Genomic DNA, 12,150 nt, shown 5'->3' on the forward strand with positions numbered 1-12,150 from the left:
TTCCGGGGAGTACCCCCCCGGGGAGCGGTAATACTAAATTCATTACGTAAGACAAGATGACCATTCCCAATTTTACATCAGTTGTCTTTCCTGCGTACAGTATATGTCTTGCTGAGGCCTTTTGCTGTTATTGCATGGCTGTCTTCTGAAAAGCAGCAACACAAGTGTAGTCACAATAAAGTTTCCTCTCTCACTTTATTTACGCACTAAACTTTCACTTACTGAACTTTTTTAGTTTTCTCGTTGTTTTGGGAAGTATATTGGCAAAATTCACGACTACACGACCGGACAAGTCATCTCAGTTCCGGACGATAAAGAAAACCCATTCTTTGCTGTGTTAAGCCTGTAACACTCTTAAATTCCTCTTATCCTTAAAAAAAGTGTTTATAAACTTGAAAGTATTTTTTCTTTACGTTCGACGCAATGAAATTGGCAGCTTTCGGCCTCACTCTTGCAGCTGTTTGACTTGTTTTTACTTTTTCGTGTTTGCGTAATGTTAGAATTGCAAAACCAAGTTGTTAATCCAAACGCTTTCTTGGGGAAGCCTGATTAGGTCCATTATGTTAACAAATTTCGCTCAATGTTGACAATTGTCCGTGTCTGTAATTAAGCAGACGTACAAAAATATAACAAGATTCTGATGTGATCTCGCCCGACAACATTAAACTTCAGCGGAAACCTTTCCACCAACAATTGTCGTTTCATTAACCAGTTAGTCATTTAGACGGTACTGAACTAAAAGGTTAGAGAACTGCGAGAACTGACAACAGCTGAAACACCGACAAAACGAAACGAACTAATTTTATACGAAGCGAATGGTAATTTTCGAACAATACAAAATTACTTATCCTGCATAAACTAGAATTGCTTCGTTTAAACGGCGCCAGATGGGACAAAAAGGAGGAACTGAGAGCACGTATACGGATAATCAATAATATTCCTTTGAGTAGAATTTGTAGTTAAGAAAGAAATCGAAGCAGTAAAGGCAATTGTCCTCCAGAAATGTGCCGGGCGTCGGGATTAATCATTATGTTAATAAAACTGTAGCTTCAGTTCAAGCAATTCACTCTTCCTAATATAATGGAGTTTATCTTTCTTTTGCCCTATTATGGTCGTGAAAAAGGAAATAAGAAGATAAGTGGATTCTGTAAACTGATGAACAAGATATAACATGCAAAATTTCAAGACTTATTTCCACGGACCCTGAGTTAATTAATAGGGGTCCATGAAGCAATAAAGATACTAAGACATACACGAAGTCCTTTTTAAAGTTTTATGAAATAAATTTCAAATTAGTATGAAAAGATGTTAAAGGCCTGTGCCGCTGGCCTCAAAACAACATTTGAAGTCGATAACACCTATAATACATCCAATTCCATTCAGTCGATAGCTAGTCAACCTCCAGAAAAAAATTGTCAAAATTCACAGGAAATCAGATTAATATCCACACAAACAGTAAGTAATAAAGTCTACTGTGCGATTTTGAGTCTTCGGCGATAAGGCAAACAGTGTAGATTCGATCTTATTATTTTAGAACCTGAATGTTATTCAGTACAACTACAACTGAGATCGCCGAATAAAGAAAGCCACCTGACGCCATAGTAAACAATCCGCAAATTGAACGTTTTCCAATCCAATTTGAATTTGTGTTGTTTAACCTTATCTATACCGGGCCTTTTATCTTCTTCCGTGGCAAGAATACTCAAATCTATCAAGTCGAATGCCTTTCTGTTATCGAAAAGTACAGTTCGTGCAGTGGTCCCATTTCCGTCAGTTCCTTGAGACCAAACATGCAACATATCTAGAAGGGCGAGAGTTGTACTGTACTTCGGTACTGCACCATACTGACTGGGGTCTAAAACATTTAGGACAGCTGGCTTCACCGGCGTATCGAGTAACGACTATGTCCTCTGCGACCTTCGACATATGGGCCTTAGATATACACAACATAGCAATGACACTTGAAGTAAAAAGTAGATCCAATTAAAGATTATTCCTTTCTAGGCCGTAAAGATGCAGTAGCTGTCATTTTGGCTCCACTATCTTGGATTTCTGGATTTCCCAAAGTCTTAAGCAAAATGCTAAATTGCACCAAAAGTAATCAAAGCCACTAAGGCCCCGTTTATATGGAGAAAAGTTGTCCCGGGAAAGAGGGTCACCCTCCTAGCCGAGTCAACTTCAGCGAGCATTTATATGAGAAAAACGTTGCCCCCTTTGCCCGAGCCAACAGCGCTCGCGCATGCTCTGATTGTCTCAGTCGCCTTGACGGAGTTGACCCGGCTAGGCAAGCCAAAGTATTTATATGGAGAAAAGTTGGCCCGGCCAGGAGGGTGACCCTACCATCGAAAAAGAGTGACCCGCTTAGGAAGGTCACCCTTCTAAGCCGGCCAACTTTTTGTTTCTCATGTAAACGGTTCGCCAAGTTTTGTAAGGAAATGTAGGAAAAGTTGGCTCGCCCAGATTAGCTCGGGTAGGCGAGTGACCCTTCTACAAGGGACACCTTTTCTTCTCAAACAGGGCCTAAGAGAACACTGATATGAGCTAAAAACGCTGATTAGCGATTGGTTTATTTTTTATTTGGTCACACGGACTTATCCTTGTTCAAACGAAGAGGACTTGTGCCATGAATGCAAACCAGTTTGACTGAATTCGACAAAGACTTTTTGATTAGATTGATTAGCTGACGTGGTCCCCCGACCGACTCGAGGGGATTATTCCCTTTGTGTGTGGCGACCTATAACCCTACCTAAAATGGAGATTAAATAGTTGCTTAAATTGATAAAGCGTTAAGCCTGCCTAAGATCACAGGATAGGCAGTTCCAGACTGAGCGCTGCACTGCTATAGATGAAGCTATTTTTTAAGTAATTTATTTGTGACAAAGGAACAACTATTATTTGTTCGCAGAGTCCCATAAGTAGCGTGTTTTGTTGCGTTTAGCAAACTTACGGCGTTAGTATTCAGGAGCAAGACCATTTTAAGACTTCTATACAATTAAGGTTTTCTCAATTTGACGCTGAGTACACACAGATGTTTCCAACCAAGTTGCTGTATTAAGAGCCTTGCATCAGCATCATAACACGAGAAAGTTAAAACGCGAGCGGCACGATTCTGAAGCTTTTGTAATCTATCTAACAACGTTTTACCGCAATTTCCCCAGACAGCACTACAATACTCAAACTGGGGCTGGATTATAGCATCACATAAAGGATTACATACATATGCCATTTACATGATCTCAACACTTGTCATCTAAATGACATACGCATGTCTGCTCCATTGTTCCCATTCAGAGATATTCACAATTAAATATATGGACATGCTGGCTTCGAAACGTCGTTCGCTCTAGTTGCGTTTATTTTTATAGCTAAATCTTTCTTAAAGAACTTATTGATTTTACATGAATGACTTGTTAAACTAATAAACCCTTAATACAGGTATATGATTTTTTTACAAAACGTTGCTCTTTACGGAGCTACAATACCCCGTGTCCTCGCAAACGGTAGCTACAACGGGCTACAAGTTTCTTGAATATAGCACAACTCAGTATGAAAACGTATTAGTTTAAATCGCAAGGTACTAATCATGTTTTTGTTTGTTTGTTTCGTTCTTTGTTTTTTCTTTTGTTCGTTTTCTTTTTTTCGTTTCTTGTTGTTTTACTAAACATTTCAGTAATATATGCACCCAAGGATATTTAGATAAACAGTTGTCGCGTTTTCTTTACAATTCTGTTATCCGGGTAGGCCTAAAGCTCAGCATGAGAATCAAACACGAGAATACAAATGGAGCCAAAAAGAGAAACTAAAACTAATTGATTCACCATATTCTGTTCCTTTGGTCAAACACTTTCAACAAAACGACTTTCAGCTACTTTCTTACATTCATCTACATAACCGACTAGTTAAATCTTTAATCGTTGTATATAATTTTACAAAGACTGCTATTTGAAGAACAATGCTGTCCTCACAAAGACATGCAAATAGGCGCAACTTAATAAATATCTCAAACTTAAAAGTAGCTTGTTACACATTGGTTTTAAAACTTGCTGGTTCAAAGGCAGGGTACTAAACAGGATTATAATGTTATACTGAAATTTAATATGTATGTACACAAAGATATTTACAAAAAATGTCGCGCTTTCTTTGTTATTGAAGTTTTCCGACGCGCATTAAATTCAGCATCACAATTTAACTCAAGTTTGAAGATTAAAATGCTACCAAACAAAGGAACGAAAACTTAGCCGATTAAATTTCCACACGACTTTCAGCTTATCTGTTGATTATCTGAAAATAACACTTGGACAGTAATCATTTTACTGTACGATCTGCATTTGAGATCTTTTTGCAAAGGAAAATCCTGGAGAATGCTTTGGCGTAAAACTTGTTCATTGTCCCGTAACAGAGGGGATGCAATGCGCTAGGCAGGCATGTCAAAACAAACACATATTTCTGCAACAGCGCATGATAATAAAATTGCCACGAATCGATTTCAGCAATTCTCTCCCAAAGATAAATCGCCTGATGTGGAAAGTAACATATCATATATATGAGAATAATGGCATAGATCATCTTAAGCAGATCTTTCTCAAGATTTTCTGATTTGCTGCATCTGCGGTTTCTCGTTGCCTCATTCAAAGCCTTCCTTTGACATTCTGCCAAGTTTCTTTGTCTTTCCATGTTATCGGCCAAACCTTGGAGTTCAACTGCATCTTCCATTTCAACAGCAGCTGTTGAAGAATTAACTGAGCTTCTCTCTCGTGCTGCTTTTTCAACGATTCGCTTTCGTAAGTTCAACGCCACTGCTCCATAAGATACCAAAATGACAAAGTAAGGTACAGCAAAATTTACCACAAAAATAGCAACCACATGTGTCTTGTTGGACGAAACAGGCTGTAGATCACACATGCCATTAACAAACTTAAATCCTAAGAACGTTGGCACGCAGATGGCTGCCGCTATTATCCACAAACAGATAATGGCGATAGTTTTTACGTTCCTTGACGGCGCTTGTGAAAAGGGGTTTATGAGAACTCTGAAGCGATAGAATGCTACAGCAGCCATTGAATGGGTTACTACCATTATTGAAAGCACTTGTAGTGGATGCAAAACGCATGTGATCTTATTGAGGATCATGTTCGAGGATTCTAATTCCCAGTCTGCCAAAATGAAAGGTAAACAGAGGCTGCTAAGGATTTCAGCCAAGGCCATGTTAGCAACGAGGTGGTATGAAAACGGTTTGTGGGAAGGCTTACTCCATACGACTTTAAAAATTACCGAGTTACCGATCAGACTAGCCAAAGTTATTAACGAGAAAGCGACAAGACGGAAAATACGTAGCCCTGTAGGTTCTTCGTACTGCTCGGCATCTTCAGTTCCATTTGCGTTGATCGTGTTGCCGACGCAACCTTCAGTTTCATTTCCACAGGTGGTGGGTGCCATTATGCTTCTCTGTCGCTTTACTTCAGAGAAAATAACGTCCTAAATGTGAGATTGTAGAAGCCGTTTTTTATTACGTTGAATGCTCCTTCACTGCTCCAAATTTACTTCCTGTCTTCCTTACCTTGCATGAGGTTGCATCTATGAAAAATAGTTGCCAAATTTAACGACGGTCTGAAATTTAACGATTTACCATTTCGCGGACTTAAATATCTCTGCATATTCATAAACAACATATGTCAAGCATAATAAATTTAAACACCACACCTTTTAACTCCCAAACCGATCAAAACACACTTTTAAAGGGCACAAAGGTAGGAAACGAAAAATTGGCTCCATGCTTGTAAATTGTGAAGATCTTTCGAAAAATAAATAACAACTGTACTCGGTTACATGACAGCTTTTTTTCTGCATTAGAAATTGATCCTTAAAATTTCCCTGTCTTCTTTAATGACAACCATTTTCTCTGGGCTAGTTATTACAAACCTGTCAGCTAATTTAGGACGCGCAACTCGTTTTTAAAGTTAGGTTTACACAGGAATGGAAGGGAAACAATATTTTGACTATCTTTTTATAATGTTCTCACTAGGTGCACTGTTTGAGCACAGTTATATGCAAATTCTGATGTTGAAATAAAAAACATGTCACTTAACTACAACGGTTTCTTTGATGGAGGATATCAAAGAATCGTATTATCAATTCTTGTCGATTTTGGGAAAGCAATTTGCACTTTAGGGCATCCTTTCCCTCACAAATTTGTTTTTTGCTTGCCCAGGTGAAAAAGCGTCTCTCTATTAAGGCGTTTGCCGTTGCTTACTCCAATTGTTGTTAACCATCGGTCCTTAATTGTCCTCTTTCCCCTTTACAATCAGGAAATACTCACGCCTCCAAATACCATTATCCACTTCTTAGATCGTAAGAATAGGCCTTATCACGGTTTTCGATGCCATTTTGACGAGTAGGCAAACACGTCTTGAAATAACAGTGTCTGTATGGAAATCTGGTGTCAAATAATTTTCATAAAACATCGTTTCTGAAAAATTCATATATTGGAAACTTTTGGCATTAGGAAAAGGGTTTTATATAAAAAAAAATTGGAGGATGTAGCTGTGCCAAAAAGCGTCCTGTCGTGTTTTGAACTTTCCATACTTTTAATTTTTGTAATTTTTTCCCGCGAACTATTTTTAGCAGCAGTTCGCTATACAAACAAATGTATGGAAATGTCAAAACGCAACTAGATGCTTTCTAGCACAGCTACATTCCTCAGTTATTTTCTGTAAAATCATTTGCATAGTTCGGCTAAAGTTTCCAATTGATTATTCATGAATTTTTCAGAAGTGATGTTTTATGAAAATTATTTGACATCGGATTTCCGTACAAACACTGTTATTTCAAGACCTATTATGTTTGCCTACTCGTCAAAATGGCGTCGAAAACCGTGATAAAGCCTATTCCTTACGTAAGGCAATATAACCACTCCCAGGTTTAATACTGTTATATTGTCTTAGCTGTCCCACTACGTGTCCAGAAGGTTTATGCGGTTAATATTGCACCATCTGTCTTCTGAAAAGCAGCAACACAAATTTTGTCGCAATAAAAGTTTCCTCTCCATTTAATTTTCGCACTTAAGTTTCACTAACTGACCCTCTTTTAGTTTCCTCGTGGTTTTGGAAAGTATTGGCAAAATTCTCGACCACTCGTCCGGATAAGTCATATCAATTCCAGACTTTATGAAGAAAATGGATTCTTTGGCTGTGCTGGTTATATTTCCTTGACTTGTAACACTCCAAAATGCAAGTATTTTTCCTTCCGCCGACGCAATGAAATTGGTAGCTTTCGGCCTCACTCTTGCAGCTGTTTGACCTGTTTTTACTTCTTTCTGTTTGCGTAATGTTGAAATTTATTGGAAAAGGGTTATTAATCCACACGCTTTCATGGGGAAGCCAAATTAGGTCCATTATGTAGACAATTGTCCGTTTCCGTAATTGAGCAGACGTGCAAAAATATAAAAAGATTCTGATGTGGTCTCGCCCGAAAACATTAAACTTCAGCTGAAACCTTTCCACCAACAATTGTCGTTTCATTAAACGGCTAATCCTTTTTCCAGGTTAGATGGTCCTTATCAAAAGATAATAACTTTTGCCGAGTGTTTTGCGAGAACTGACTACAAAAAACCGACAAAACGAAACTCGAAGTAATTTAATGCGTGGCGAATGGTAATCTTGAAACAAGGCAAATATTACTTATGAATGTTGTGCCGCTAGCACGAAGGCCGCGGAGACAAATGATGGCTCAGAGAATTAACTGTGTAGCGTATGAAACATGCATTGCAGACTTAATTCTCTGATCCATCAAATATTACTTACCCTGCATAAGCTGGGATTGTTTAAACTGCTCCAGATCGGACAAAAAGAAAAAAGAAATAACACAGATAACCAATAACTCACCTGAAACTCCTTTGACGTAGAATTTGTACTTTACAAAGAAAACCGCCGTAAATGCAATTGCCGCCCAGAAATGTTGTTGTCCGTAATTAAGTTTAAAAAAAAACCACTGTACCTTCAGTTCAAGCTATTCGCTTTTTCTGATATAATGGAGTTTATTTTTTCCCCTTTTATGGTCGTAAAGAAGGAAATTGGAAGATAATGTGGCGCATAAACAAGATATAACATACGAAATATGTGCATTAATTTCCGCGGAACCTGACGGAACCATGAAATCCTAATTTTTCAGACTTATAATAGGTTTCAAAGATATTAACGTCTCAAAAAAACAAACACGAGGTCCTTTTTTTAAGTTTTATGAAATAAACTTGAAATTAATATTAAACAATGTTAAAGGCCTGTGCCGCTGGCCTCAAAACAACATTTGAAGTCGATCAACACCTATTTCATCCAATTCCATTCAGTCGATTGCTAGTCAACCTCCAGAAAAAAATTGTCAAAATTCACAGGAAATCAGATTAATATCCACACAAACAGTAAGTAATAAAGTCTACTCTGCGATTTTGAGTGTCCGGCGATAAGGCCAACAGACTGTAGATTCGATCTTATCATTTATAACCTGAATGTTATTCAATTCAACTACAACCTCGCCAAATAAAGAAAGCCACCTGTCGCCACGGTAAACAATTCACAAATTGATTGTTTTTCAAACCCAACTTGTATTTGTTTTGTTTGACATTATCTAGACTGGCCTTTATTTCTTCTTCCGGGCCTCCCCCCTGGCCCCCTGTCCACCCCCCACCCCTCTCCATTACTACGCTAGTATAAAATCTATCTAAAGTATAAATAGTACATCCAAAGATGATTCGTTTGAAGGCCACAACGATTCATAACTGCCAACTGGCGGCCATCTTGGATCCGCCATCTTGGATTTCTCGATTTCCCCAAGTCTTTAGCAAAATACCAAAATTGCCCGAAAAGTAATCAAAGCCACTAAGAGAACACTAATATGAGCTAGAAACATAAAAAGTTACTGTAACAAAAGGAATTTTTCTTCATTTAAAAATGGGATAAAAACGGCCTGTCAAAAATTGACAACCCAACCAACCAAACGAAATTGTTTCCAGATAAATTTTTGAAATAGTAACCAAGTTTCATCGCTTTTACGCAAATCTTAAAAAAGTTATTTATGTATAAAGTCGCGGCGGGTAGAATCCGTCTAGATATGGTTAATTAAAAACACTGTGGTGCTGCGTTGGGGGGGGGGGGAGTGGAAACGATTTTTTTGACTTTATCAACAGAGAACGTTTGATACGGTAAGTTGGCCACCGTAAAGGGTCGGCACACACTGTTGGGAACAAGTCGCAGAGACTTGCAGCAGGAGTGAGGGACTACGATGGGACGAGTCGAAGGGACAAGTCCTTCGGAAGGGTTTCGCGCTGCGTCCTGTCACTTTCGCGCGCTTTCACTGAAATTGGCGGAAAAGTAGAGACGAAAAAGCAACGGTCATAAATAATGAAACCGAATTTACTGAATTAACCGCAAAACATTGAGGTAAATCAGCTCAATAAAACCACAATAAAACTACTCGGAGTTCCTTTACAGAGTCGCGTATTGCTAATAGAGAACCAATAAAAGCCGCTATTCTATCAAGACCTCCAATGCAGACAAATGTACTAATTTTTAATCTCCAGATCAACTAGGTAAAGTAAAAGATCCAATTAAAAATTGAGATAGGATTGTCGGTCACGCATTCTCTACAGCGGAAAAATTTGGCGGGAACTTATAATGCTAAACAGCGCTATTTTTTTTTTAATTTGGTCGCAGGGACTTGTCCTTTTTCAAACGAAGAGGACATGTCCCATGGATGCAAACCAGTTTGACTGAATTCGACAAATATTTGGTCCCTGCGACTAGACTTTTTGATGAGATTGATTAGCTGTGTATAAGCTCCAGTTTAGCTTATTGATGATTTATTTTTCCTTACTGATGAGATACACACGAATAACGACATACACAAGCGCGCGGTTCTAAAATGAAAACAAAAATAGCGGTAGCTAAAGTGATACCGAAACGAAATGAAGTGAAATAAAACGAAATAAAAGCAAATAAACAAAGAATACAAGCTGGTACCTCATACAGTATGAGATCCCCGGTAAGGAAACAAAATACACGGATAACCTCCTCGGTACAAATTTTTCCGCCCACCAGAGAATCATAGGAAACAAGTAGGCCCGCAATGCTTACAAAGTACTTGAATAGATCCTACAAGCTGACTTGGTCCCCAGACAACTCGCGGGGATTATTCCCTTTGTGTGTGGCGACCTATAACCCGGCCTTCATTATAGCAAAACCAATTTGCTCTGACGAATGTCTAACGCCCCAAACCTCTTTGGCACGACCAAATCACCTTATCAACTCTGTTGACTATAAACTAGGCAAATATATGGTCCAAGAAACTGCGATTTCGCGGCCGTTTACGACTATGCTAGTAAAGTAGATCTTGGGTAGCAAGGGTTATTGTAATACAAAAAGAAAATTAGGGGTAACTGCGAATTTATCAGAGATAATTTTAAAAGATTCAATTTGGAAAAACTACCACAAATTCTCTGATTGTCATGTACTGCATTCAAGCTCAGAGATGAATAATATTTTTTTGTTGTTTTATTCCCCGATGAAAAGTCATTGTAGATTAGAAATCGATTTTTCCCCCTGTAAGGAAATTGACAAACGTGTGCATTCCATGCTCAGGGCTCTTTGAAAACTCGACAAATCTCGTGACAACTAATTAAACTAACCAAGAAACTACTTTGGCAAGGAATTACCGACCATCACTGTCTGGGATGCTGAAATGTGACCAACTGAGAACACACTAGAAAGGACTGATTTTTTCAATTCAATCTTTATTTACACACGGTTAAGAATTTCATCAGGTCGATACAATATAAACTACAAGATAAACTATCAATGTCAAAATGAATGAATGAATGAATGAATGAATGAATGAATGAATGAATGAATGAATGAATGAATGAATGAATGAATGAATGAATGAATGAATGAATGAATGAATGAATGAATGAATGAATGAATGAATGAATGAAATATTTATTTAAAACACGGTAAAAATATCAGCATAACAATAGTAAATAAACTATTTACTGGTTTACATATTTGCCGCGCTGGAGTCTGATACAGAGAGCCATTTATCAATTCTTGTCTTGAAGTTTCTTAGAGTAGTGCGGATATCCTCAGGAAGATCGTTCCAAAGAGAAGCCCCGCTATAACTGAAACTACGCTTCAGGTAGTCAGTTCTCGGTTTCGGCGGCGGTCTTCAGACTGCCGACCGCGACGGAAGCTTACCCATCCCGGAGGTGGGGGTGGAATAGGATGACTGAGAAATAATTCCTCAATGTCATCCGGCTCCAAAAAACCAAAAATATTAAATTCACTTTCCCAGTCGGGAGGTGTAGGGGGTGGTGGGGATAGGAAACGGTCTCGAAACAAAATATGTTGGGCCCCCGGGGAGCTGGTTGGCCGTGATTATGGAAGTAATAGGTGACCTACAATGAGACAACAATCTCTCATGTTCCCAACTGCGAAGCGGATACATGAGAGAAGGCAATCCTCATGTATTCGATACCCACAACAGGATAAGGGTTTCGAAGGGGTTTCTTGTGGTGTGAAGCAAATGAGGCATTTAGTCCCTAGAAACTTTTCAATGCGGGCGCGATGGCGAGCGGAGCGTTTTCTGCGACCAGGCATGATAAGTACTAGTGCAAAGTGTTTAGAAGTCGCTTTTTGGTTTCCTCTGTTTGTTTCGCAGGCTTGAAAAGCACGGAAGACGGACTGCTCTCTACGGAGGGAAGAACTGCGCGGCAACTGAATGTAAACTGTTATCCGGTAGTTCTTGAGGCCACTGACGTCGCAACGCTCGTTGAGGCCCTCTGAAAGCGTCGCAGTTCAGTCCCGTCGGGAGCGCTGGTGGTTTGGGTGCCCGCTTGAACGTACTCTGGGTCGAAACCCGATTCGTCCACCAATTTGTTGAAACGATTCTCGTCTAACCAAGGGGGTTACTAGCTCAGCGTACTCCATGGGTTGAGTTCAATAGGCACACACAATTGTTGTTCAAGGCTTGTCTATATTCTTACAAGTTCTCTTTACAGCTTCAATACAACATTCTCGTGCGAAGAACTTCTCGCGTTGCTTTTATGTTGGTTGGAGTATGATTGACAACCTACTGTCAAAAACTCATCAACTACTAACATAGGCT

The sequence above is a fragment of the Pavona decussata genome, unplaced genomic scaffold, assembly GCF_977016875.1.
Source record: "Pavona decussata unplaced genomic scaffold, jaPavDecu1.1 SCAFFOLD_37, whole genome shotgun sequence".
Taxonomy (NCBI): Eukaryota; Metazoa; Cnidaria; class Anthozoa; order Scleractinia; family Agariciidae; genus Pavona; species Pavona decussata.